General features: G+C 38.5%; 43 pseudogenes; all 43 read left to right on the forward strand.

The window, feature by feature from the left end:
* Window positions 1–4,301: 4,301 nt before the first annotated feature.
* LOC142715654 (5S ribosomal RNA) lies at window positions 4,302–4,420 on the forward strand (annotated as a pseudogene).
* Window positions 4,421–5,045: 625 nt separating this feature from the next.
* Window positions 5,046–5,164, forward strand: LOC142698326 (5S ribosomal RNA; annotated as a pseudogene).
* A 10,928-nt stretch (window positions 5,165–16,092) lies between these two features.
* Window positions 16,093–16,211, forward strand: LOC142737103 (5S ribosomal RNA; annotated as a pseudogene).
* A 67-nt stretch (window positions 16,212–16,278) lies between these two features.
* LOC142704651 (5S ribosomal RNA) lies at window positions 16,279–16,397 on the forward strand (annotated as a pseudogene).
* Window positions 16,398–16,464: 67 nt separating this feature from the next.
* Window positions 16,465–16,583, forward strand: LOC142708310 (5S ribosomal RNA; annotated as a pseudogene).
* Window positions 16,584–16,650: 67 nt separating this feature from the next.
* LOC142736122 (5S ribosomal RNA) lies at window positions 16,651–16,769 on the forward strand (annotated as a pseudogene).
* A 67-nt stretch (window positions 16,770–16,836) lies between these two features.
* LOC142713450 (5S ribosomal RNA) lies at window positions 16,837–16,955 on the forward strand (annotated as a pseudogene).
* Window positions 16,956–17,022: 67 nt separating this feature from the next.
* LOC142702296 (5S ribosomal RNA) lies at window positions 17,023–17,141 on the forward strand (annotated as a pseudogene).
* A 67-nt stretch (window positions 17,142–17,208) lies between these two features.
* On the forward strand, window positions 17,209–17,327 carry LOC142713461 (5S ribosomal RNA; annotated as a pseudogene).
* A 67-nt stretch (window positions 17,328–17,394) lies between these two features.
* On the forward strand, window positions 17,395–17,513 carry LOC142735663 (5S ribosomal RNA; annotated as a pseudogene).
* A 67-nt stretch (window positions 17,514–17,580) lies between these two features.
* On the forward strand, window positions 17,581–17,699 carry LOC142738240 (5S ribosomal RNA; annotated as a pseudogene).
* Window positions 17,700–18,138: 439 nt separating this feature from the next.
* Window positions 18,139–18,257, forward strand: LOC142676718 (5S ribosomal RNA; annotated as a pseudogene).
* Window positions 18,258–18,510: 253 nt separating this feature from the next.
* LOC142738158 (5S ribosomal RNA) lies at window positions 18,511–18,629 on the forward strand (annotated as a pseudogene).
* Window positions 18,630–18,696: 67 nt separating this feature from the next.
* On the forward strand, window positions 18,697–18,815 carry LOC142737164 (5S ribosomal RNA; annotated as a pseudogene).
* Window positions 18,816–18,882: 67 nt separating this feature from the next.
* LOC142678288 (5S ribosomal RNA) lies at window positions 18,883–19,001 on the forward strand (annotated as a pseudogene).
* Window positions 19,002–19,068: 67 nt separating this feature from the next.
* On the forward strand, window positions 19,069–19,187 carry LOC142737885 (5S ribosomal RNA; annotated as a pseudogene).
* A 67-nt stretch (window positions 19,188–19,254) lies between these two features.
* LOC142684274 (5S ribosomal RNA) lies at window positions 19,255–19,373 on the forward strand (annotated as a pseudogene).
* Window positions 19,374–19,626: 253 nt separating this feature from the next.
* On the forward strand, window positions 19,627–19,745 carry LOC142697362 (5S ribosomal RNA; annotated as a pseudogene).
* A 67-nt stretch (window positions 19,746–19,812) lies between these two features.
* Window positions 19,813–19,931, forward strand: LOC142724842 (5S ribosomal RNA; annotated as a pseudogene).
* Window positions 19,932–19,998: 67 nt separating this feature from the next.
* On the forward strand, window positions 19,999–20,117 carry LOC142738241 (5S ribosomal RNA; annotated as a pseudogene).
* A 67-nt stretch (window positions 20,118–20,184) lies between these two features.
* On the forward strand, window positions 20,185–20,303 carry LOC142736272 (5S ribosomal RNA; annotated as a pseudogene).
* Window positions 20,304–20,743: 440 nt separating this feature from the next.
* LOC142713472 (5S ribosomal RNA) lies at window positions 20,744–20,862 on the forward strand (annotated as a pseudogene).
* A 439-nt stretch (window positions 20,863–21,301) lies between these two features.
* Window positions 21,302–21,420, forward strand: LOC142710451 (5S ribosomal RNA; annotated as a pseudogene).
* Window positions 21,421–21,487: 67 nt separating this feature from the next.
* LOC142697163 (5S ribosomal RNA) lies at window positions 21,488–21,606 on the forward strand (annotated as a pseudogene).
* Window positions 21,607–21,673: 67 nt separating this feature from the next.
* Window positions 21,674–21,792, forward strand: LOC142713483 (5S ribosomal RNA; annotated as a pseudogene).
* A 67-nt stretch (window positions 21,793–21,859) lies between these two features.
* On the forward strand, window positions 21,860–21,978 carry LOC142692323 (5S ribosomal RNA; annotated as a pseudogene).
* A 67-nt stretch (window positions 21,979–22,045) lies between these two features.
* On the forward strand, window positions 22,046–22,164 carry LOC142683930 (5S ribosomal RNA; annotated as a pseudogene).
* A 67-nt stretch (window positions 22,165–22,231) lies between these two features.
* Window positions 22,232–22,350, forward strand: LOC142690577 (5S ribosomal RNA; annotated as a pseudogene).
* Window positions 22,351–22,417: 67 nt separating this feature from the next.
* On the forward strand, window positions 22,418–22,536 carry LOC142713494 (5S ribosomal RNA; annotated as a pseudogene).
* Window positions 22,537–22,603: 67 nt separating this feature from the next.
* LOC142736827 (5S ribosomal RNA) lies at window positions 22,604–22,722 on the forward strand (annotated as a pseudogene).
* Window positions 22,723–22,789: 67 nt separating this feature from the next.
* Window positions 22,790–22,908, forward strand: LOC142709444 (5S ribosomal RNA; annotated as a pseudogene).
* A 67-nt stretch (window positions 22,909–22,975) lies between these two features.
* On the forward strand, window positions 22,976–23,094 carry LOC142709019 (5S ribosomal RNA; annotated as a pseudogene).
* A 253-nt stretch (window positions 23,095–23,347) lies between these two features.
* Window positions 23,348–23,466, forward strand: LOC142736123 (5S ribosomal RNA; annotated as a pseudogene).
* A 67-nt stretch (window positions 23,467–23,533) lies between these two features.
* Window positions 23,534–23,652, forward strand: LOC142729552 (5S ribosomal RNA; annotated as a pseudogene).
* A 67-nt stretch (window positions 23,653–23,719) lies between these two features.
* On the forward strand, window positions 23,720–23,838 carry LOC142666854 (5S ribosomal RNA; annotated as a pseudogene).
* A 67-nt stretch (window positions 23,839–23,905) lies between these two features.
* Window positions 23,906–24,024, forward strand: LOC142728046 (5S ribosomal RNA; annotated as a pseudogene).
* Window positions 24,025–24,277: 253 nt separating this feature from the next.
* Window positions 24,278–24,396, forward strand: LOC142735976 (5S ribosomal RNA; annotated as a pseudogene).
* A 67-nt stretch (window positions 24,397–24,463) lies between these two features.
* Window positions 24,464–24,582, forward strand: LOC142723429 (5S ribosomal RNA; annotated as a pseudogene).
* Window positions 24,583–24,649: 67 nt separating this feature from the next.
* Window positions 24,650–24,768, forward strand: LOC142736884 (5S ribosomal RNA; annotated as a pseudogene).
* Window positions 24,769–24,835: 67 nt separating this feature from the next.
* LOC142725566 (5S ribosomal RNA) lies at window positions 24,836–24,954 on the forward strand (annotated as a pseudogene).
* Window positions 24,955–25,021: 67 nt separating this feature from the next.
* LOC142666506 (5S ribosomal RNA) lies at window positions 25,022–25,140 on the forward strand (annotated as a pseudogene).
* Window positions 25,141–25,207: 67 nt separating this feature from the next.
* Window positions 25,208–25,326, forward strand: LOC142735823 (5S ribosomal RNA; annotated as a pseudogene).
* Window positions 25,327–25,393: 67 nt separating this feature from the next.
* Window positions 25,394–25,512, forward strand: LOC142713505 (5S ribosomal RNA; annotated as a pseudogene).
* Window positions 25,513–25,523: the final 11 nt, after the last annotated feature.

Raw genomic sequence — 25,523 nt, forward strand, 5'->3', positions numbered from 1 at the left:
AAACATGACAACATACATACAAGAAAACATACATACATGCAAACATACATACATACATGCAAACATACATACATGCAAACATACATACATACAAGCAAACATACATACAAGCAAACATGAAAACATACATACATGCAAACATACACATACAAACAAACATGACAACATACATACAAGAAAACATACATACAAACATGCATGAAAACATACATAAATGAAAACATACATACATAAAAACATACATGCACATATACACATACAAACATGACAACATACATACATGAAAACATACATACAAGCAAACATACATACATACAAATATACAAGCAAACATACATACAAGCAAACATACATACAAGCAAACATACATACATACAAGCAAACATGCAAACATACATACATGCAAACATACACATACAAACATGACAACATACATACAAGAAAACATACATACAAACATGCATGAAAACATACATAAATGAAAACATACATACATGAAAACATACATGCACATATACACATACAAACATGACAACATACATACATGAAAACATACATACAAGCAAACATACATACATACAAACATACATGCAAACATACATACATGAAAACATACATACATGCAAACATACATACATACATGCAAACATACATACATGCAAACATACATACATGCAAACATACATGCAAATATACATACTTGCATTCAACCATACATACAAACATGTACATATATACATACTTGCAAACATACATACATGAAAACTTACATACATGAAAACATACATGCACATATACACATACAAACATGACAACATACATACATGAAAACATACATACAAACATACATACATGCAAACATACCTACATGAAAACATACATACAAGAAAACATACATACATGCAAACATACATACATACATACATGAAAACATACATACATGCAAACATACATGCACATATACACATACATACATGAAAACATACATACAAGCAAACATACATACATACATACATACATGCATGCAAACATACATGCATGCAAACATACATGCATGCAAACATACATGCATGCAAACATACATACATGCAAACATACATACATGCACATATACACATACAAACATGACAACATACATACAAGCAAACATACATACATACATACATACATACAAGCAAACATACATACATGCAAACATACACATACATGCACATATACACATACAAACATGACAACATACATACATACAAGAAAACATACATACAAACATACATACAAGCAAACATACATACATGCAAGCAAACATACATACATGCAAGCAAACATACATACATGCAAGCAAACATACATACATACATACATACAAGCAAACATACATGCAAACATACATACATGCAAGCATACATACATGCAAACATACATACATGCAAACATACATGCACATATACACATACATGCACATATACACATACAAACATGACAACATACATACAAGAAAACATACATACATGCAAACATACATACATACATGCAAACATACATACATGCAAACATACATACATACAAGCAAACATACATACAAGCAAACATGAAAACATACATACATGCAAACATACACATACAAACAAACATGACAACATACATACAAGAAAACATACATACAAACATGCATGAAAACATACATAAATGAAAACATACATACATGAAAACATACATGCACATATACACATACAAACATGACAACATACATACATGAAAACATACATACAAGCAAACATACATACATACAAATATACAAGCAAACATACATACAAGCAAACATACATACAAGCAAACATACATACATACAAGCAAACATGCAAACATACATACATGCAAACATACACATACAAACATGACAACATACATACAAGAAAACATACATACAAACATGCATGAAAACATACATAAATGAAAACATACATACATGAAAACATACATGCACATATACACATACAAACATGACAACATACATACATGAAAACATACATACAAGCAAACATACATACATACAAACATACATGCAAACATACATACATGAAAACATACATACATGCAAACATACATACATACATGCAAACATACATACATACATACATGCAAACATACATACATGCAAACATACATACATGCAAACATACATGCAAATATACATACTTGCATTCAACCATACATACAAACATGTACATATATACATACTTGCAAACATACATACATGAAAACTTACATACATGAAAACATACATGCACATACAAACATGACAACATACATACATGAAAACATACATACAAACATACATACATGCAAACATACCTACATGAAAACATACATACAAGAAAACATACATACATGCAAACATACATACATACATACATGAAAACATACATACATGCAAACATACATGCACATATACACATACATACATGAAAACATACATACAAGCAAACATACATACATACATACATACATGCATGCAAACATACATGCATGCAAACATACATGCATGCAAACATACATGCATGCAAACATACATACATGCAAACATACATACATGCACATATACACATACAAACACGACAACATACATACAAGAAAACATACATACATACATACATACATGCAAACATACCTACATGAAAACATACATACAAGAAAACATACATACATGCAAACATACATACATACATACATGAAAACATACATACATGCAAACATACATGCACATATACACATACATACATGAAAACATACATACAAGCAAACATACATACATACATACATACATGCATGCAAACATACATGCATGCAAACATACATGCATGCAAACATACATGCATGCAAACATACATACATGCAAACATACATACATGCACATATACACATACAAACACGACAACATACATACAAGAAAACATACATACATACATACATACATGCAAACATACATACATACATGCACATATACACATACATACATACATACATACATGACAACATACATACAAAAATAAACTCACCTAAGACGTTCCCACGGAGAGCTGAACGGTCCCGTCACTTTTCTTCTCCCATTCACAATAACAGAGCGGTGGGCGCAGATGACGTAATCATGTGGGCCTGATATGATTACGTCATCTGAGCCACAACGCATTATTACTATGAATGCGAGCGGCGCCAAGAAGAAGGAAGATGGCAAGTGACGGGACCGTTCAGAGCGCCGTTAGAACGTCTTAGGTGAGTTTATTTTTTTAATATATTTTTAGTTGTTCACCGGGTGCTGATGCAGCACCGGTACGGCGGCTACAAACATTACATGTAGTGACAGGGTTGGGGGGGAGAAGTTGTTTGCCGAAACGGGGTGAATGTAGTGTAGTGTAGTGTACAGTACATTCACGGTAAGTTCGTCTCAATCGGGCTTACCATGCCCGCTTGAGACGAACATTCTCCCGATGTTGCTAGAACTACAGTATCTAGCAACATCGGGAGCGCACACTGCAGAGCGGAGCGGCTTGATTGACATCAAGCTGCTCACGCCCCTTTTTAGAAAAGATAACCAGCACTTGCTGAGTTATCAAGTGTAAGAAAAAGGCACTTAGGAAATGAATTTTTAAAATTTTTTAACAGCAAATGTTTTAAAATTAATTTCCTGCTTAGAATGTTTTAAAAAAAAAAATTTGAGTCAACTTGGGACACCCCCTTTAATGTCAGTGGCCATTCTAAGCTGAATGAATGTGCCTGCTCTCGTCAGATCGCAGAAGTTACACAGCTTAAGCCCTCGCTAGTACCAATGTGGGAGACTGTCTGGGTATCCGTGGTGCGGTTGACTTTTTATTATGTCGTTTAGATTTTGTTTCACAATCGATTAAAAAGGACTATGGATTAAACAATTTCATGTAAATGGCCATTCTAAGCTGAATGTGCCTGCTTTCATCAGATTGCAGATGTTACACTTCTTAAGGCCTCGCTAGTACCAGTGTGGGAGACTGTCTGGGAATCCGTGGTGTGGTTGCCTTTTTATTATGTTGTATAGATTTTGTTTCACAATCGATTAAAAAGGACTATGGATAAAAGCATTTAATGTCAATGGCCATTCTAAGCGGAATGTGCCTGCTCTCGTCAGATCACAGGCGTTACACAGCTTAAGGCCTCGCTAGTACCAGTGTGGGAGACTGTCTGGGAATCCAAGGTGCGGTTGACTTTTTATTATGTCGTTTAGATTTTGTTTCACAATCGATTAAAGAGGACTATGGATTAAAGCATTTAATGTCAATAGCCATTCTAAGCTGAATGTGCCTGCTCTCGTCAGATCGCAGAAATTACACAGCTTAAGGCCTCGCTAGTACCAGTGTGGGAGACTGTCTGGGAATCCGTGGTGCGGTTGACTTTTTATTATGTCGTTTAGATTTTGTTTCACAATCGATTAAAAAGGACTATGGATTAAAGCATTTAATGTCAATGGCCACTCTAAGCTGAATGTGCCTGCCCTCCTCAGATCGCAGAAATTACACAGCTTAAGACCACGCTGGTGCTGGTGTGGGAGATTGTCTGGGAATTCGTGGTGCGGTTGACTTTTTATTACGTCGTTTCGATTTTGTTTCACAATCGATTAAAAAGGACCATGGATTAAAGCATTTAATGTCAAGGGCCATTCTAAGCTGAAAGTGCCTGCTCTCGTCAGATCGCAGAAGCTACATAGCTTAAGTACTCGGTAGTACCAGTGTGGGAGACTGTCTGGGAATCCGTGGTGCGGCTGCCTTTTTATTATGTCGTTTAGATTTTGTTTCACAATCGATTAAAAAGGACTATGGATTAAAGACTGTAATGTCAATGGCCATTCTAAGCTGAATGCGCCTGCTCTCGGCAGATCGCAGAAGTTACCCAGTTTAAGGCCTCGCTAGTACCAGTGTGGGAGACTGTCTGGGAATCCGTGGAGCGGTTGCCTTTTTATTATGTCGTTTCGATTTTGTTTCACAATCGATTAAAAAGGACTATTGATTAAAGCTTTTAACGTCAATGGCCATTCTAAGCTGAATGTGCCTGCTCTCATCAGATCGCAGAAGTTACACAGCTTAAGGCCTCGCTAGTACCAGTGTGGGAGACTGTCTGGGAATCCGTCATGCGGTTGACTTTTTATTATGTCGTTTAGATTTTGTTTCACAATCGATTAAAAAGGACTATGGATTAAAGCATTTAAAGACAATGGCCATTCTAAGCTGAATGTGCCTGCTCTTGTCAGATCGCAGATGAATAACACTTTAAGGCCTTGCTAGTACCAATGTGGGAGACTGTCTGGGAATCCGTGGTGCGGTTGACTTTTTATTATGTAGTTTAGATTTTGTTTCACAATCGATTAAAAAGGACTATGGATTAAAGAATGTAATGTCAAAGCACTTAAAGGGGTTGTCCCAAGTTGATAAATGGAGCTATAAAACTCCCCAATGTAAAAATAAAAAGAATTCTAATTACCTGTCCGTCGTCCAGCGATGTAGTTTTCTTGCTATTCTTGATTGAAGTTGCGGTCGGTCCCTCTTTGTATCCTGCTCGTTGCCTAGGTTCCCGGCCACCGCTATTTACCTTTAGCGGTGGCCGCGCATGCGTAATGACATCCTCTGCGTCCTGAGCAGAGGATGTCATTTGCTCGTGAACGCGCATCTCGGCGCTTCTCGGCGCATGCGCAGAAGATGCAGTGGAAGGCACCCGTCGCAAGGAGAAGTCTGCGCTCCGCTAAAGGTAAGTGTGTATATGTTTGTGTGTGTGTGTGTGTGTGTGTCTCTGTCTGTGTATATATGGGTGTGTTTGTGTATATGTGTTTGTGTATATGTGTGTGTGTGTGTGTGTGTGTTTATGTGTGAGTGTATATATGGGTGTATTTGTGTGTATGTGTATATGTTTGTGTATATTTTTGTGTATATGTGTGTGTGTTTGTGTATGTGTGTGTATATATGGGTGTGTTTGTGTATATGTTTGTGTGTATATGCTTGTGTGTGTGTGTGTGTGTGTGTGTTTTTGTATATGTGTGGGTTTGTGTATGTGTTTGTGTATATATGGGTGTGTTTGTGTACATATGTTTGTGTGTATATGTTTGTGTGTATATGTGTGTGTTTGTGTATATATGGGTGTGTTTCTGTATATGTTTGTGTGTGTGTGTTTGTGTTTGTGTATATTTGGGTGTGTTTGTGTACCTGTTTTTGTGTATATGTTTGTGTGTATATGTGTGTGTGTGTGTGTGTATATGTGTGTGTGTGTGTGTGTGTGTCTGTGTATATATGGGTGTGTTTGTGTACATGTGTTTGTGTATAGGTTTGTGTATATGTGTGTTTTTTGGAGTTTATGTGTGTGTGTTTGTGTATATATGGGTGTGTTTGTGCATATGTGTATAGGTTTGTGTGTATATGTTTGTGTGTGTTTTTGTATACATGTGTGTTTGTATATATATATGTGTGTGTTTGTGTATATATGGGTGTGTTTGTGTATATATGGGTGTGTTTGTGTATATATGGGTGTGTTTGTGTATATATGGGTGTGCTTGTGTACATGTGTTTGTGTATATGTTTTTGTGTATATGTGTGTGTGTGTGTGTGTGTGTTTGTGTATATATGGGTGTGTTTGTGCATATGTGTATATGTTTGGGCAGATACAGACGGACGTTGCGTTTTTGCGCGCGCAAACAACGCAGCGTTTTGCGCGCGCAAAAACCATTTGACAGCTGCGTGTGTCATCCGTGTATGATGCGCGGCTGCGTTATTTTCGCCCAGCCGCCATCATAGAGATGAGACTAGTCGACGCCCGTCACTGTCCAAGGTGCTGAAAGAGCTAACTGATCGGCAGTAACTCTTCCAGCACCCTCGACAGTGAATGCCGAACACAATATACAGCAACCTGTTAAAAAAAAAGAAAAAGTTCGTACTTACCGAGAACTTCCCGGCCGTTGCCTTGGTGACGCGTCCTTGGTGACGCGCCCTTGGTGACGCGTCTCTCTTGACATCGGGCCCCACCTCCCTGGATGACGCGGCAGTCCATGTGACCGCTGCAGCCTGTGCTTGGCCTGTGATTGGCTGGAGCTGTCACTTGGACTGAATTGTCATCCCGGGAGGTCAGACTGGAGGAAGAAGTCGGGAGTTCTCGGTAAGTCAGAACTTCGTTTTTTTTCACAGGTTCATGTTTATTGGGATCGGTAGTCACTGTCCATGGTGCTGAAACAGTTTAACTCTTTTAGCACCCTGGACAGTGACTATCTCCGGACGTCGCGTACCGGAATTTTTTTTGCCGGGTTCTGCCAAAACGAGTTCGGCCAAACTCGGTGAAGTTCGGTTCGATTGTCCGGGTTCGCTCATCCCAAAGACACTCCATTTGGATGTTTGGAAACAGAAAAGCACGTGGTGCTTTTCTGGTTACATTCATCCTTTTGACAGCTGGTGCGCTGTTTCAGTCGGTTCGCACGGAAATGCTTCCGTGCGACCTGCGTGGTTTTCACGCACCCATTGACTTCAATGCGTGCGTGATGCGCGAAATACGCGGAGATATAGAACCTGTCACGCTTTTTGCGCAGCTGACAAACGCTGCGCAAAAAGCACGGACTGTCTGTACTGCCCCATAGACTTGTATTGGTCTGTGCGTGGCGCGTGAAAACCACGCGGCCCGCACGGACCAAATACACGCTCGTGTGAATCCCCCCTTTGTGTGTATGTGTATGTATTTTTGTATATGTATATTTGTGTGTTTGTGTATATGTGTGTTTGTGTATATATGGGTGTGTTTGTGTACATGTGTTTGTGTATAGGTTTGTGTGTATGTGTGTTTTTTGGAGTTTATGTGTGTGTGTTTGTGTATATATGGGTGTGTTTGTGCATATGTGTATAGGTTTGTGTGTATATGTTTGTGTGTGTTTTTGTATACATGTGTGTTTGTGTATATATATGTGTGTTTGTGTATATATGTGTGTGTTTGTGTATATATGGGTGTGTTTGTGTATATATGGGTGTGTTTGTGTATATATGGGTGTGTTTGTGTATATGTTTGTGTATGTGTTTGTGTATATTTGGGTGTGCTTGTGTACATGTGTTTGTGTATATGTTTGTGTGTGTGTTTGTGTTTATGTGTGTGTGTGTGTGTGTGTGTGTATATATGGGTGTGTTTGTGCATATGTGTATATGTTTGTGTGTATATGTTTCTGTATTTTTGTATATGTATATTTGTGTGTTTGTGTATATGTGTGTTTGTGTATATATGGGTGTGTTTGTGTACATGTGTTTGTGTATAGGTGTGTGTTTTTTGGAGTTTATGTGTGTGTGTTTGTATATATATGGGTGTGTTTGTGCATGTGTATATGTTTGTGTGTATATGTTTGTGTGTTTTTGTATATGTGTGTGTGTATATGTGTGTGTTTGTGTATATATGGGTGTGTTTGTGTATATCTGTGTGTGTTTGTGTATATGTGTGTGTGTTTGTGTATATGTTTGTGTGTGGTTGTTTGTGTGTGTGTAGGAGAGTATAAGTATCGGTATTGTTCACATTGATAACTTTTTTTTATGTTGTTGCAGATTTTGATGTACCGATTGGAATACATCTTCGATTCGTTGGACTACTGCGTAGATCTAAGTTTTTTGAAAATTTTAATAAAATGGTTAACGAGGGTTTTGTTGGGGATTTCTTATTTCAATTAAAAAAAATTGTCTTTGTGTTTTTTTTCCAAACTTTATTAGTGCCTAGATAATGGTAGTTGGCTGATTGACAGCGTCCATTATAAAGGCGGTACTTAGTGTTAGCCGGTGCAGAGGCTAGCACTAACCACCCATTATTACCCCGGTACCCACCACCACCAGGGTTGCCGGGAAGAGCTTGGTACGATCCAGTACCGGACCATCTGTTGTGATGGTCGGGTACTGGGGCGGCCGTAGGCTGGTATTATGAGGCTGGGAAGGGCCAAAAACAGTGGACCTTCCCACCCTTGTAATGCTAGGCTGCTGCTGCTGTGTTGTATCGTGCTGGTTATAAAAATGTGGGGGATCCCCACTTGTTTTTTTTTTTAAATTTCACAATAGACGTTGGGTCCCCCACATTTTTAATAACCAGCCATATACAAGGCCGCAGCAGCCTGGCATTACACGGGTGGGAGGGGCCACTGGTTTAGTACATTCCCAGGCTAATAACACTGTGTTGTTTGTGGCTAGTTATGATAAATTGGGTGGAACCCCATGTCTTTTTGATAAAAATAATAAATAAATAATAAAAAAAAATGACGTGGGGTCCCCCCCCATTTTTATAACCAGCCAGATACAACACAGCAGCAGCAGCCTAGCATTACAACGGTGGGAAGGTCCACTGTTTTTGGCCCTTCCCAGCCTCATAATACCAGCCTGCGGCCGCCCCAGAGCCGACCATCACAATAGATGGTCGGGTACTGGATCGTACCCAGCTCTTCCCGGCACCCCTGGTGGTGATGGGTACCGGGGTAATAATGGTGTTTAGTGTTAGCCTCTGTACCGGCTAACACTAAGCCTCCCCTTAGTAATGGACCTTGTCACTCAGACAGCGGCCATTACTAAAGTGATAGTAATAAAACTTGAAAATAAAACACAAAGATATAGATAAAATATTTTATTGAAATAAAGCACCCCAACACAACCCTCATTAACCATTTTATTGATGAAAAAAAAGTGTCATCTAAGTAGTCCTCGAAACCGACGTATTCCAAACACCAAACCTGTAAAAAATCATAAATATAAAAAAAAAAAGAAATAAAACATGTCGTAGGCTTATTTTCACTTTTATGTGTGATACTGACTGTTATACCATGTATAGAAACCTGCGTCAAAGTTGGCTTAGATACAGGGCGCCAGCAGACAGTATCATACATGGCCATACAGACATTTATACAAACAAACATACATACATACATGCAAACATACATGCACATATAGACATACATACAAGCAAACATACATACAAGCAAACATACATACAAGCAAACATACATGCAAGCAAACATACATGCAAGCAAACATACATACATGCAAGCAAACATACATACATGCAAGCAAACATATATACATACAAGCAAACATACATACATATAAGCAAACATACATACAAGCGAACATACATACAAGCGAACATACATGCAAACATACATACATGCAAACATACATACATGCAAACATACATACATGCACATATACACATACAAACATGACAACATACATACAAGCAAACATACATACATACATACATACATACAAGCAAACATACATACAAGCAAACATACATACATGCAAACATACATACATGCAAACATACACATACATGCACATATACACATACAAACATGACAACATACATGCAAGAAAACATACATGCAAACATACATACATGCAAGCAAACATACACACATGCAAGCAAACATACATACATGCAAGCAAACAAACATACATACATACAAGCAAACATACATACAAGCAAACATACATACATACAAGCAAACATACATACAAGCAAACATACATGCAAACATACATACATGCAAACATACATACATACAAACATACATACATGAAAACATACATGCACATATACACATACATGCACATATACACATACAAACATGACAACATACATACAAGAAAACATACATACATGCAAACATACATACATACATACATGCAAACATACATGCACATATACACATACATGCACATATACACATACAAACATGACAACATACATACAAGAAAACATACATACATGCAAACATACATACATACATGCAAACATACATACATGCAAACATACATGTACATATACACATACAAATATACAAGCAAACATACATACATACATACATACATACATACAAGCAAACATACATACATGCAAACATACATGCACATATACACATACAAGCATTACAACATACATACAAGCAAACATACATACATACATACATACAAGCAAACATACATACATGCAAACATACACATACATGCACATATACACATACAAACATGACAACATACATACAAGAAAACATACATACATACATACATACAAACATACAAGCAAACATACATACATATATACATACAAGCAAACATACATACAAGCAAACATACATACATACATGCAAACATACATACATGCAAACATACACATACATGCACATATACACATACAAACATGACAACATACATGCAAGAACACACACATGCAAGCAAACATACATACATGCAAGCAAACATACATGCAAGCAAACATACATACATACAAGCAAACATACATACATACAAGCAAACATACATACATGCAAACATACATACATGCAAACATGCATGCACATATACACATACATGCACATATACACATACAAACATGACAACATACATACAAGAAAACATACATACATGCAAACATACATACATGCAAACATACATGCACATATACACATACATGCACATATACACATACAAACATGACAACATACATACAAGAAAACATACATACATACATACATACATGCAAACATACATACATACATACATGCAAACATACATACATGCAAACATACATGTACATATAAACATACAAATATACAAGCAAACATACATACATACATACATACATACAAGCAAACATACATACATGCAAGCATACATACATACATACATGCAAACATACATGCACATATACACATACAAACATGACAACATACATACAAGCAAACATACATACATACATACATACATACATACAAGCAAACATACATACATGCAAACATACACATACATGCACATATACACATACAAACATGACAACATACATACAAGAAAACATACATACAAACATACATACAAGCAAACATACATACATGCAAGCAAACATACATACATGCAAGCAAACATACATACATGCAAGCAAACATACATACATACATACAAGCAAACATACATGCAAACATACATACATGCAAGCATACATACATGCAAACATACATACATGCAAACATACATGCACATATACACATACATGCACATATACACATACAAACATGACAACATACATACAAGAAAACATACATACATGCAAACATACATACATACATGCAAACATACATACATGCAAACATACATACATACAAGCAAACATACATACAAGCAAACATGAAAACATACATACATGCAAACATACACATACAAACAAACATGACAACATACATACAAGAAAACATACATACAAACATGCATGAAAACATACATAAATGAAAACATACATACATGAAAACATACATGCACATATACACATACAAACATGACAACATACATACATGAAAACATACATACAAGCAAACATACATACATAAAAAATATACAAGCAAACATACATGCATACAAGCAAACATACATACAAGCAAACATACATACAAGCAAACATACATACATACAAGCAAACATGCAAACATACATACATGCAAACATACACATACAAACATGACAACATACATACAAGAAAACATACATACAAACATGCATGAAAACATACATAAATGAAAACATACATACATGAAAACATACATGCACATATACATATACACATACAAACATGACAACATACATACATGAAAACATACATACAAGCAAACATACATACATACAAACATACATGCAAACATACATACATGAAAACATACATACATGCAAACATACATACATACATGCAAACATACATACATACATACATACATACATGCAAACATACATACATGCAAACATACATACATGCAAACATACATGCAAATATACATACTTGCATTCAACCATACATACAAACATGTACATATATACATACTTGCAAACATACATACATGAAAACTTACATACATGAAAACATACATGCACATATACACATACAAACATGACAACATACATACATGAAAACATACATACAAACATACATACATGCAAACATACCTACATGAAAACATACATACAAGAAAACATACATACATGCAAACATACATACATACATACATGAAAACATACATACATGCAAACATACATGCACATATACACATACATACATGAAAACATACATACAAGCAAACATACATACATACATGCATGCAAACATACATGCATGCAAACATACATGCATGCAAACATACATGCATGCAAACATACATACATGCAAACATACATACATGCACATATACACATACAAACATGACAACATACATACAAGCAAACATACATACATACATACATACATACATACAAGCAAACATACATACATGCAAACATACACATACATGCACATATACACATACAAACATGACAACATACATACAAGAAAACATACATACAAACATACATACAAGCAAACATACATACATGCAAGCAAACATACATACATGCAAGCAAACATACATACATACATACATACAAGCAAACATACATGCAAACATACATACATGCAAGCATACATACATGCAAACATACATACATGCAAACATACATGCACATATACACATACATGCACATATACACATACAAACATGACAACATACATACAAGAAAACATACATACATGCAAACATACATACATACATGCAAACATACATACATGCAAACATACATACATACAAGCAAACATACATACAAGCAAACATGAAAACATACATACATGCAAACATACACATACAAACAAACATGACAACATACATACAAGAAAACATACATACAAACATGCATGAAAACATACATAAATGAAAACATACATACATGAAAACATACATGCACATATACACATACAAACATGACAACATACATACATGAAAACATACATACAAGCAAACATACATACATACAAATATACAAGCAAACATACATACAAGCAAACATACATACAAGCAAACATACATACATACAAGCAAACATGCAAACATACATACATGCAAACATACACATACAAACATGACAACATACATACAAGAAAACATACATACAAACATGCATGAAAACATACATAAATGAAAACATACATACATGAAAACATACATGCACATATACACATACAAACATGACAACATACATACATGAAAACATACATACAAGCAAACATACATACATACAAACATACATGCAAACATACATACATGAAAACATACATACATGCAAACATACATACATACATGCAAACATACATACATACATACATACATGCAAACATACATACATGCAAACATACATACATGCAAACATACATGCAAATATACATACTTGCATTCAACCATACATACAAACATGTACATATATACATACTTGCAAACATACATACATGAAAACTTACATACATGAAAACATACATGCACATACAAACATGACAACATACATACATGAAAACATACATACAAACATACATACATGCAAACATACCTACATGAAAACATACATACAAGAAAACATACATACATGCAAACATACATACATACATACATGAAAACATACATACATGCAAACATACATGCACATATACACATACATACATGAAAACATACATACAAGCAAACATACATACATACATACATACATGCATGCAAACATACATGCATGCAAACATACATGCATGCAAACATACATGCATGCAAACATACATACATGCAAACATACATACATGCACATATACACATACAAACACGACAACATACATACAAGAAAACATACATACATACATACATACATGCAAACATACATACATACATGCACATATACACATACATACATACATACATACATGACAACATACATACAAAAATAAACTCACCTAAGACGTTCCCACGGAGAGCTGAACGGTCCCGTCACTTTTCTTCTCCCATTCACAATAACAGAGCGGTGGGCGCAGATGACGTAATCATGTGGGCCTGATATGATTACGTCATCTGAGCCACAACGCATTATTACTATGAATGCGAGCGGCGCCAAGAAGAAGGAAGATGGCAAGTGACGGGACCGTTCAGAGCGCCGTTAGAACGTCTTAGGTGAGTTTATTTTTTTAATATATTTTTAGTTGTTCACCGGGTGCTGATGCAGCACCGGTACGGCGGCTACAAACATTACATGTAGTGACAGGGTTGGGGGGGAGAAGTTGTTTGCCGAAACGGGGTGAATGTAGTGTAGTGTAGTGTACAGTACATTCACGGTAAGTTCGTCTCAATCGGGCTTACCATGCCCGCTTGAGACGAACATTCTCCCGATGTTGCTAGAACTACAGTATCTAGCAACATCGGGAGCGCACACTGCAGAGCGGAGCGGCTTGATTGACATCAAGCTGCTCACGCCCCTTTTTAGAAAAGATAACCAGCACTTGCTGAGTTATCAAGTGTAAGAAAAAGGCACTTAGGAAATGAATTTTTAAAATTTTTTAACAGCAAATGTTTTAAAATTAATTTCCTGCTTAGAATGTTTTAAAAAAAAAAATTTGAGTCAACTTGGGACACCCCCTTTAATGTCAGTGGCCATTCTAAGCTGAATGAATGTGCCTGCTCTCGTCAGATCGCAGAAGTTACACAGCTTAAGCCCTCGCTAGTACCAATGTGGGAGACTGTCTGGGTATCCGTGGTGCGGTTGACTTTTTATTATGTCGTTTAGATTTTGTTTCACAATCGATTAAAAAGGACTATGGATTAAACAATTTCATGTAAATGGCCATTCTAAGCTGAATGTGCCTGCTTTCATCAGATTGCAGATGTTACACTTCTTAAGGCCTCGCTAGTACCAGTGTGGGAGACTGTCTGGGAATCCGTGGTGTGGTTGCCTTTTTATTATGTTGTATAGATTTTGTTTCACAATCGATTAAAAAGGACTATGGATAAAAGCATTTAATGTCAATGGCCATTCTAAGCGGAATGTGCCTGCTCTCGTCAGATCACAGGCGTTACACAGCTTAAGGCCTCGCTAGTACCAGTGTGGGAGACTGTCTGGGAATCCAAGGTGCGGTTGACTTTTTATTATGTCGTTTAGATTTTGTTTCACAATCGATTAAAGAGGACTATGGATTAAAGCATTTAATGTCAATGGCCATTCTAAGCTGAATGTGCCTGCTCTCGTCAGATCGCAGAAATTACACAGCTTAAGGCCTCGCTAGTACCAGTGTGGGAGACTGTCTGGGAATCCGTGGTGCGGTTGACTTTTTATTATGTCGTTTAGATTTTGTTTCACAATCGATTAAAAAGGACTATGGATTAAAGCATTTAATGGCAATGGCCATTCTAAGCTGAATGTGCCTGCTCTCGTCAGGTAGCAGAAGTTACACAGCTTAAGGCCTCGCTAGTACCAGTGTGGGAGACTGTCTGGGAATCCGTGGTGCGGTTGACTTTTTATTATGTCGTTTAGATTTTGTTTCACAATCGATTAAAAAGGACTATGGATTAAAGCAATTAATGTCAATGGCCATACTAAGCTGAATGTGCCTGCTCTCGTTAGATCGCAGAAGTTACGCAGCTTAACGACTCGCTAGTACCAGTGTGGGAGACTGTCTGGGAATCTGTGGTGCGGTTGACTTTTTATTATGTTGTTTAGATTTTGTTTCACAATAGATTAAATAGGACTATGGATTAAAGCATTTAACGTCAATGGCCATTCTAAGCTGAATGTGCCTGCTCTCGTCAGATCGCAGAAGTTACACAGCTTAAGGCCTCGCTAGTACCAGTGTGGGCGGCTGTCTGGGAATCCGTGGTGCGGTTGACTTTTTATTATGTTGTTTAGATTTTGTTTCACAATAGATTAAATAGGACTATGGATTAAGGCTTTTAATGTCAATGGCCATTCTAAGCTGAATGTGCCTGCTCTCGTCAGATCGCAGAAGTTACACAGCTTAAGGCCTCGCTAGTACCAGTGTGGGAGACTGTCTGGGAATCCGTGGTGCGGTTGACTTTTTATTATGTAGTTTAGATTTTGTTTCACAATCGATTAAAAAGGACTATGGATTAAAGCATTTAAAGACAATGGCCATTCTAAGCTGAATGTGCCTGCTCTCGTTAGATCGCAGAAGTTACACAGCTTAACGCCTCGCTAGTACCAGTGTGGGAGACTGTCTGGGAATCCGTGGTGCGGTTGACTTTTTATTATGTCGTTTAGATTTTGTTTCACAATAGATTAAATAGGACTATGGATTAAAGCATTTAACGTCAATGGCCATTCTAAGCTGAATGTGCCTGCTCTCGTCAGATCGCAGAAGTTACACAGCTTAAGGCCTCGCTAGTACCAGTGTGGGAGACTGTCTGGGAATCCGTGGTGCGGTTGACTTTTTATTATGTCGTTTAGATTTTGTTTCACAATCGATTAAAAAGGACTATGGATTAAAGCATTTAATGTCAATGGCCATTCTAAGCTGAATGTGCCTGCTCTCGTCAGATCGCAGAAGTTACACAGCTTAAGGCCTCGCTAGTACCAGTGTGGGAGACTGTCTGGGAATCCGTGGTGCGGTTGCCTTTTTATTATGTCGTTTAGATTTTGTTTCACAATCGATTAAAAAGGACTATGGATTAAAGCATTTAATGTCAATGGCCATTCTAAGCTGAATGTGCCTGCTCTCGTCAGATCGCAGAAGTTACACAGCTTAGGGCCTCGCTAGTACCAGTGTGGGAGACTGTCTGGGAATCCGTGGTGCGCTTGACTTTTTATTATGTCGTTTAGATTTTGTTTCACAATAGATTAAATAGGACTATGGATTAAAGCATTTAACGTCAATGGCCGTTCTAAGCTGAATGTGCCTTCTCTCGTCAGATCGCAGAAGTTACACAGCTTAAGGCCTCGCTAGTACCTGTGTGGGAGACTGTCTTGGAATCCGTGGTGCGGTTGACTTTTTATTATGTCGTTTAGATTTTGTTTCACAATCGATTAAAAAGGCCTTTGGGTTAAAACATTTAATGTCAATGGCCATTCTAAGCTGAATGTGCCTGCTCTCGTTAGATCGCAGAAGTTACACATATTAACGCCTCGCTAGTACCAGTGTGGGAGACTGTCTGGGAATCCGTGGTGCGGTTGACTTTTTATTATGTCGTTTAGATTTTGTTTCACAATAGATTAAATAGGACTATGGATTAAAGCATTTAACGTCAATGGCCATTCTAAGCTGAATGTGCCTGTTCTCGTCAGGACGCAGAAGTTACACAGCTTAAGGCCTCGCTAGTACCAGTGTGGGAGACTGTCTGGGAATCCGTGGTGCGGTTGAATTTTTATTATGTCGTTTAGATTTTGTTTCACTATCGATTAAAAAGGACTATGGATTAAAGCACTTAATGTCAATGGCCATTCTAAGCTGAATGTCCCTGCTCTCGTCAGATCGCAGAAGTTACACAGCTTAACGCCTCGCTAGTACCAGTGTGGGAGACTGGCTAGGAATCCGTGGTGCGGTTAACTTTTTATTATGTCGTTTAGATTTTGTTTCACAATCGATTAAAAAGGACTATGGATTAAAGCATTTAATGTCAATGGCCATTCTAAGCTGAATGTCCCTGCTCTCGTCAGATCGCAGAAGTTACACAGCTTAAGGCCTCGCTAGTACCAGTGTGGGAGACTGTCTGGGAATCTGTGGTGTGGTTGACTTTTTATTATGTCGTTTAGATTTTGTTTCACAATCGATTAAAAAGGACTATGGATTAAAGCATTTAATGTCAATGGCCATTCTAAGCTGAATGTGCCTGCTCTTGTCAGATCGCAGAAGTTACACAGCTTAAGGCCTCGCTAGTACCAGTGTGGGAGACTGTCTGGGAATCCGTGGTGCGGTTGACTTTTTATTATGTCGATTAGATTTTGTTTCACAATCGATTAAAAAGGACTATGGATTAAAGCATTTAATGTCAATGGCCATTCTAAGCTGAATCTGCCTGCTCTCGTCAGATCGCAGAAGTTACACAGCTTAAGGCCTCGCTAGTAACAGTGTGGGAGACTGTCTGGGAATCCGTGGTGCGGTTGACTTTTTATTATGTCGATTAGATTTTGTTTCACAATCGATTAAAAAGGACTATGGATTAAAGCATTTAATGTCAATGGCCATTCTAAGCTGAATGTCCCTGCTCTCGTCAGATCGCAGGAGTTACACAGCTTAAGGCCTCGCTAGTACCTGTGTGGGAGACTGTCTGGGAATCCGTGGTGCGGTTGACTTTTTATTATGTTGTTTAGATTTTGTTTCACAATAGATTAAATAGGACTATGGATTAAGGCTTTTAATGTCAATAGCCATTCTAAGCTGAATGTGCCTGCTCTCGTCAGGTAGCAGAAGTTACACAGCTTAAGGCCTCGCTAGTACCAGTGTGGGAGACTGTCTGGGAATCCGTGGTGCGGTTGACTTTTTATTATGTCGTTTAGATTTTGTTTCACAATCGATTAAAAAGGACTATGGATTAAAGCAATTAATGTCAATGGCCATTCTAAGCTGAATGTGCCTGCTCTCGTTAGATCGCAGAAGTTACGCAGCTTAACGACTCGCTAGTACCAGTGTGGGAGACTGTCTGGGAATCTGTGGTGCGGTTGACTTTTTATTATGTCGTTTAGATTTTGTTTCACAATAGATTAAATAGGACTATGGATTAAAGCATTTAACGTCAATGGCCGTTCTAAGCTGAATGTGCCTGCTCTCGTCAGATCGCAGAAGTTACACAGCATAAGGCCTCGCTAGTACCAGTGTGGGAGACTGTCTGGGAATCCGTGGTGCGGTTGATTTTTTATTATGTCGTTTAGATTTTGTTTCACAATCGATTAAAAAGGACTATGGATTAAAGCATTTAATGTCAATGGCCATTCTAAGCTGTATGTGCCTGCTCTCGTCAGATCGCAGAAGTTACACAGCTTAAGGCCTCGCTAGTACCAGTGTGGGAGACTGTCTGGGAATCCGTGGTGCGGTTGACTTTTTATTATGTCGTTTAGATTTTGTTTCACAATCGATTAAAAAGGACTATGGATTAAAGCATTTAATGTCAATGGCCATTCTAAGCTGAATGTGCCTGCTCTCGTCAGATCGCAGAAGTTACACAGCTTAGGGCCTCGCTAGTACCAGTGTGGGAGACTGTCTGGGAATCCGTGGTGCGCTTGACTTTTTATTATGTCGTTTAGATTTTGTTTCACAATAGATTAAATAGGACTATGGATTAAAGCATTTAACGTCAATGGCCATTCTAAGCTGAATGTGCCTGCTCTCGTCAGATCGCAGAAGTTACACAGCTTAAGGTCTCGCTAGTACCAGTGTGGGAGACTGTCTGGGAATCCGTGGTGCGGTTGACTTTTTATTATGTCGTTTAGATTTTGTTTCACAATCGATTAAAAAGGACTATGGATTAAAGCATTTAATGTCAATGGCCATTCTAAGCTGAATGTGCCTGCTCTCGTTAGATCGCAGAAGTTACACAGCTTAACGACTCGCTAGTACCAGTGTGGGAGACTGTCTGGGAATCTGTGGTGCGGTTGACTTTTTATTATGTCGTTTAGATTTTGTTTCACAATAGATTAAATAGGACTATGGATTAAAGCATTTAACGTCAATGGCCGTTCTAAGCTGAATGTACCTGCTCTCGTCAGATCGCAGAACGTTACACAGCTTAAGGCCTCGCTAGCACCAGTGTGGGAGACTGTCTGGGAATCCGTGGTGCGGTTGACTTTTTATTATGTCGTTTAGATTTTGTTTCACAATCGATTAAAAAGGACTATGGATTAAAGCATTTAATGTCAATGGCCATTCTAAGCTGAATGTGCCTGCTCTCGTCAGATCGCAGAAGTTACACAGCTTAAGGCCTCGCTAGTACCAGTGTGGGAGACTGTCTGGGAATCCGTGGTGCGGTTGACTTTTTATTATGTCGTTTAGATTTTGTTTCACAATAGATTAAATAGGACTATGGATTAAAGCATTTAATGTCAATGGCCGTTCTAAGCTGAATGTGCTTTCTCTCGTCAGATCGCAGAAGTTACACAGCTTAAGGCCTCGCTAGTACCTGTGTGGGAGACTGTCTTGGAATCCGTGGTGCGGTTGACTTTTTATTATGTCGTTTAGATTTTGTTTCACAATCGATTAAAAAGGCCTTTGGGTTCAAACATTTAATGTCAATGGCCATTCTAAGCTGAATGTGCCTGCTCTCGTTAGATCGCAGAAGTTACACAGCTTAACGCCTCGCTAGTACCAGTGTGGGAGACTGTCTGGGGATCTGTGGTGCGGTTGAATTTTTATTATGTCGTTTAGATTTTGTTTCACAATAGATTAAATAGGACTATGGATTAAAGCATTTAACGTCAATGGCCGTTCTAAGCTGAATGTGCCTGCTCTCCTCAGATTGCAGAAGTTACACAGCTTAAGGCCTCGCTAGTACCAGTGTGGGAGTCTGTCTGGGAATCCGTGGTGCGGTTGACTTTTTATTATGTCGTTTAGATTTTGTTTCACAATCGATTAAAAGGGACTATGGATTAAAGCATTTAATGTCAATGGCCGTTCTAAGCTGAATGTGCCTGCTCTCGTCAGATCGCAGAAGTTACACAGCTTAACGCCTCGCTAGTACCAGTGTGGGAGACTGTCTGGGAATCCGTGGTGCGGTTGACTTTTTATTATGTCGTTTAGATTTTGTTTCACAATCGATTAAAAAGGACTATGGATTAAAGCATTTAATGTCAATGGCCATTCTAAGCTGAATGTGCCTGCTCTCGTCAGATCGCAGAAGTTACACAGCTTAAGGCCTCGCTAGTACCAGTGTGGGAGACTGTCTGGGAATCCGTGGTGCGGTTGACTTTATATTATGTTGTTTAGATTTTGTTTCACAATAGATTAAATAGGACTATGGATTAAAGCATTTAACGTCAATGGCCATTCTAAGCTGAATGTGCCTGTTCTCGTCAGGACGCAGAAGTTACACAGCTTAAGGCCTCGCTAGTACCAGTGTGGGAGACTGTCTGGGAATCTGTGGTGCGGTTGAATTTTTATTATGTCGTTTAGATTTTGTTTCACAATCGATTAAAAAGGACTATGGATTAAAGCATTTAATGTCAATGGCCATTCTAAGCTGAATGTCCCTGCTCTCGTCAGATCGCAGAAGTTACACAGCTTAACGCCTCGCTAGTACCAGTGTGGGAGACTGTCTGGGAATCCGTGGTGCGGTTGACTTTTTATTATGTCGTTTAGATTTTGTTTCACAATCGATTAAAAAGGACTATGGATTAAAGCATTTAATGTCAATGGCCATTCTAAGCTGAATGTCCCTGCTCTCGTCAGATCGCAGAAGTTGCACAGCTTAAGGCCTCGCTAGTACCAGTGTGGGAGACTGTCTGGGAATCCGTGGTGTGGTTGACTTTTTATTATGTCGTTTAGATTTTGTTTCACAATCGATTAAAAAGGACTATGGATTAAAGCATTTAATGTCAATGGCCATTCTAAGCTGAATGTGCCTGCTCTCGTCAGATCGCAGAAGTTACACAGCTTAAGGCCTCGCTAGTACCAGTGTGGGAGACTGTCTGGGAATCCGTGGTGCGGTTGACTTTTTATTATGTCGATTAGATTTTGTTTCACAATCGATTAAAAAGGACTATGGATTAAAGCATTTAATGTCAATGGCCATTCTAAGCTGAATGTCCCTGCTCTCGTCAGATCGCAGAAGTTACACAGTTTAAGGCCTCGCTAGTACCTGTGTGGGAGACTGTCTGGGAATCCGTGGTGCGGTTGACTTTTTATTATGTTGTTTAGATTATGTTTCACAATAGATTAAATAGGACTATGGATTAAGGCTTTTAATGTCAATAGCCATTCTAAGCTGAATGTGCCTGCTCTCGTCAGATAGCAGAAGTTACACAGCTTAAGGCCTCGCTAGTACCAGTGTGGGAGACTGTCTGGCAATCCGTGGTGCGGTTGACTTTTTATTATGTCGTTTAGATTTTGTTTCACAATCGATTAAAAAGGACTATGGATTAAAGCATTTAATGTCAATGGCCATTCTAAGCTAAATGTGCCTCCTCTCGTCAGATCGCAGAAGTTATACAGCTTAAGGCCTCGCTAGTACCAGTGTGGGAGACTGTCTGGGAATCCGTGGTGCGGTTGACTTTTTATTATGTCGATTAGATTTTGTTTCACAATCGATTAAAAAGGACTATGGATTAAAGCATTTAATGTCAATGGCCATTCTTAGCTGAATGTCCCTGCTCTCGTCAGATCGCATGAGTTACATACCTTAAGGCCTCGATAGTACCTGTGTGGGAGACTGTCTGGCAATCCGTGGTGCGGTTGACTTTTTATTATGTCGTTTAGATTTTGTTTCACAATCGATTAAAAAGGACTATGGATTAAAGCATTTAATGTCAATGGCCATTCTAAGCTGAATGTGCCTGCTCTCGTCAGATCGCAGAAGTTACACAGCTTAGGGCCTTGCTAGTACCAGTGTGGGAGACTGTCTGGGAATCCGTGGTGCGGTTGACTTTTTATTATGTCGTTTAGATTTTGTTTCACAATCGATAAAAAAGGACTATGGATTAAAGCATTTAATGTCAATGGCCATTCTAAGCTGAATGTGCCTGCTCTCGTCAGATCGCAGAAGTTACACAGCTTAAGGCCTCGCTAGTACCAGTGTGGGAGACTGTCTGGGAGTCCGTGGTGCGGTTGACTTTTTATTATGTAGTTTAGATTTTGTTTCACAATAGATTAAATAGGACTATGGATTAAAGCATTTAACGTCAATGGCCATTCTAAGCTGAATGTGCCTGCTCTCGTCAGAACGCAGAAGTTACACAGCTTAAGGCCTCGCTAGTACCAGTGTGGGAGACTGTCTGGGAATCCGTGGTGCGGTTAAATTTTTATTATGTCGTTTAGATTTTGTTTCACAATCGATTAAAAAGGACTATGGATTAAAGCATTTAATGTCAATGGCCATTCTAAGCTGAATGTCCCTGCTCTCGTCAGATCGCAGAAGTTACACAGCTTAAGGCCTCGCTAGTACCAGTGTGGGAGACTGTCTGGGAATCCGTGGTGCGGTTGACTTTTTATTATGTTGTTTAGATTTTGTTTCACAATAGATTAAATAGGACTATGGATTAAAGCATTTAATGTCAATGGCCATCCTAAGCTGAATGTCCCTGCTCTCGTCAGATCGCAGAAGTTTGACAGCTTAAGGCCTCGCTAGTACCAGTGTGGGAGACTGTCTGGGAATCCATGGTGCGGTTGCCTTTTTATTATGTTGTTTAGATTTTGTTTCACAATCGATTAAAAAGGACTATGGATTAAAGCATTTAATGTCAATGGCCATTCTAAGCTGAATGTGCCTGCTCTCGTCAGATCGCAGAAGTTACACAGCTTAAGGCCTCGCTAGTACCAGTGTGGGAGACTGTCTTGGAATCCGTGGTGCGGTTGACTTTTTATTATGTCGTTTAGATTTTGTTTCACAATCGATTAAAAAGGACTATGGATTAAAGCATTTAATGTCAATGGCCATTCTAAGCTGAATGTGCCTGCTCTCGTCAGATCGCAGAAGTTACACAGCTTAAGGCCTCACTAGTACCAGTGTGGGAGACTGTCTGGGAATCCGTGGTGCGGTTGACTTTTTATTATGTCGTTTAGCTTTTGTTTCACAATAGATTAAATAGGACTATGGATTAAAGCATTTAATGTCAATGGCCATTCTAAGCTGAATGTGCCTGCTCTCGTCAGAACGCAGAAGTTACACAGCTGAAGGCCTCGCTAGTACCAGTGTGGGAGACTGTCTGGGAATCCGTGGTGCGGTTGCCTTTTTATTATGTCGTTTAGATTTTGTTTCACAATCGATTAAAAAGGACTATGGATTAAAGCATTTAATGTCAATGGCCATTCTAAGCTGAATGTGCCTGCTCTCGTTAGATCGCAGAAGTTACACAGCTTAAGGCCTCGCTAGTACCAGTGTGGGAGACTGTCTGGGAATCCGTGGTGCAGTTGACTTTTTATTATGTCGTTTAGATTTTGTTTCACAATAGATTAAATAGGACTATGGATTAAAGCATTTAACGTCAATGGCCATTCTAAGCTGAATGTGCCTGCTCTCGTCAGATCGCAGAAGTTACACAGCTTAAGGCCTCGCTAGTACCAGTGTGGGAGACTGTCTGGGAATCCGTGGTGTGGTTGAATTTTTATTATGTTGTTTAGATTTTGTTTCACAATCGATTAAAAAGGACTATGGATTAAAGCATTTCATGTCAATGGCCATTCTAAGCTGAAAGTCCCTGCTCTCGTCAGATCGCAGAAGTTAGACAGCTTAAGGCCTCGCTAGTACCAGTGTGGGAGACTGTCTGGGAATCCGTGGTGCGGTTGCCTTTTTATTATGTCGTTTAGATTTTGTTTCACAATCGATTAAGAAGGACTATGGATTAAAGCATTTAATGTCAATGGCCATTCTAAGCTGAATGTGCCTGCTCTCGTCAGATCGCAGAAGTTACACAGCTTAAGGCCTCGCTAGTACCAGTGTGGGAGACTGTCTGGGAATCCGTGGTGCGGTTGACTTTTTATTATGT

Source organism: Rhinoderma darwinii, chromosome 1, assembly GCF_050947455.1.
Source record: "Rhinoderma darwinii isolate aRhiDar2 chromosome 1, aRhiDar2.hap1, whole genome shotgun sequence".
NCBI classification, from domain to species: domain Eukaryota; kingdom Metazoa; phylum Chordata; class Amphibia; order Anura; family Rhinodermatidae; genus Rhinoderma; species Rhinoderma darwinii.